Here is a 2,636-nt window from a genome sequence, read left to right on the forward strand (position 1 = left end):
CTTGATTCTCTCCAGAATTATTCTGTGGAAGACCTTTCCTGGTATTGAAAGAAGAGTTATTCCTCGGTAGTTGCTGCAGTAGCTGAGATCCCCCTTTTTAGTTTTAGGAAGTTTCACAAAGTGTCCTTCTTTCCAATCCTTTGGGAAATTGCTCGCATTCCAGATCCTGGTAAACAATGGGAGAAAGAGATCTGCCGTCACATTGGCATCTGTTTTTAGCACCTGTTGTGGAATCTGAACAGGACCGGCCGCTTTACCGTTGTTCAGCTTCTTAATGCCTTCCACAATCTCTTGTTTCGATGGACCATCACAGCAAATTGGTAACTCATTTCTTGCTGGCAGAATTTTTGATAGATTACTTGGTGGTGGTCTGTTCAGGGGACTGTTGAAATGCTCTACCCATCGTCTGGACTGAGTTTCCTTTCCAAAAATGGATTGTCCCTCTTCGTCCTTTACTGTTACTTCTGGTTTCCCATATTTTCCAGAAAGAGTCTTGATTAAGGATTCGTATGTTCCCTCCTGCTGTTGTCTCTTCTGCCCTCTCTGCCAGCCTGTTCATGAATTCCTCCTTGTCTTTTCTTCGTGATCTCTTTACATCTTTACTGTTGTCTTGTACTGCTCCAATGCATCCGCTTTTGATCCTCTTGTTCTACTTGCATTTGTCTCTGTTTTCATTTGTCTTCTCATTCTAATCAAATCCATTGACCGTTTGCTTATTCATTCCTTAAGCCACAATTTCTTCTCACAGAGTATTTCTTAGCATGTTGAAGTAAAGACTTCTTTGAGCTTGGTCCAGCGCATCTCCACCTCCATGTCCTCCTCCTCACCAAGATCCGCCAAGTGTTGAAATCTGCTTCTCAAATGCAGTTGAAACGCCTCTTTCTTGTGTCCATTTAAAAGATGTACTTGGAACTTCATTTTTTTGGTTCTTGTTCTGGTTCCGTGCCTTTTTAGATTAAGCTTGAGTTTTGCTAACAGTAACAGCAGATCTGATGATGATCCTATCCAACGTCTGCCCCTCTCTGTACTGTGACATTTTCCAGTGAATGACTGAACCTACGAGAGATACAAAAATGATCGATCTGGTGATACCTAAGTGGCCTTGAGGGTCCTCTTGTGGGGAGAAACCGAACGTCCGATGACAAGACTGTTGAAAGCACAGATGTTTGCAAATCGCTCCCCGTTCTCATTCATTTGTCCCAAACCATATTGTCCCTTGATTCCCTCATAACCTACATTGTCCTGACCAATCTTGGCATTGGTATCTCCCTTTATGATCTTGACATCCTTCCTTGTAAGTTTGTCGATACCCGAGCCAGCTGTAGAATGCATCCTTGTCTTCATCCGAAGCTTCATTTTTTGGGGCGTAGATCTGTACTATGGTCATGTTGATTCTCTTACTCCTGGTTATGAAAGAAGCCATGATAATCCTCTCCCCTTGTGTTTTCCATCCTCTAAGTGACTTGTGTGCATACTTACTCAAAATAATTCCAACTCTTCCGCATGGTGCTTGCCTTCCGTCCCAGAATACAATATTTGTTCCCCCGAGCTGTGCTGCTTCTGTCCAGACTCTATCTAGTGGGTTTCGCTGACTCCTTGTTTGTGCAGCCTGTATCTCTTCATCTCTAGTGCCACTTGAGGCCTCTTTCCTGCTTCATAATTATTATATGAAGAGAACATTCCACGACGTAATCCGGAGAGACTAATTCGACAGAGCAGGTTTCGGGTCAGAAGAGTCCTTTCGGCTGTCTTTCATTGTTCCTGCTGATACAGAAGCTCCATCATTTCCCGAAATGGAAAAATTACAAGGCGTGTTTGTTCGTGTTTCTATAACTTTCCGTTTTACTGTGTCAGGTAGTTGGCCCTCCGCAAACTGGAACTTTTCGGGTGTCCAGACCTATATGCACCTTCAGTCGCCTCTTACGACACTTAGTATCACGCAAGTGCATTCTATACACCCCCATCGTAAAACTATGGGACCCCTACCTGCAGGGGCGTTTGATATGACTGAATTCAATCAAATTATGCGACGATGGTAGCTTGTGCCCCTCCTTGAAAAAAAAATCTGGCTGTCCTTGACTAAATTCAACTGAATTTGATTTTGAGTGTACACTTTGTATAAGAATTTAAAAAGGCAATAGGCTACCGAAAAACGTTATTAGGGATTTTAAGAGTCAAGGTCAATGACTGGAGAACTAAATCGATATATTTTGTTATCAAAACTTTTATTTGTCATGTATAGTATTTCTTTAGAAAACACCAGTTTATTCACCTTGAAAAGGCGTGTGTCCACACAGTTGGGAAACGCAGAGAAAACATTAAATGACTGAGAGAATATGAAGTTTTTATGTGGTCTGCTGCCTATACGTTGGAAGAGAGCTATACATGTACTTCTTTTCTTTTTCTTGAACGCCATCCGTCCCATCTCCCCATTCAGCGATTATGAAACATAGACCCACAGAGGGGCTCTCGTGGCCTAGAGGTTAAGGTGTTGGCCTCTCATTCAAAAGGTCCCGGGTTCGAATCCGGGTAGCGACCGAAAAATTTTCTTCTCTCAATTTGTCTCCTTTCACCTCATTTCCTGCTCTCTAGCAATGTTCTGTCGTCTGCTTTCGTCTCCTCTTTCTGCCCCCACC

Source organism: Aplysia californica, unplaced genomic scaffold (assembly GCF_000002075.1).
Source record: "Aplysia californica isolate F4 #8 unplaced genomic scaffold, AplCal3.0 scaffold00417, whole genome shotgun sequence".
In the NCBI taxonomy this organism is placed as follows: domain Eukaryota; kingdom Metazoa; phylum Mollusca; class Gastropoda; order Aplysiida; family Aplysiidae; genus Aplysia; species Aplysia californica.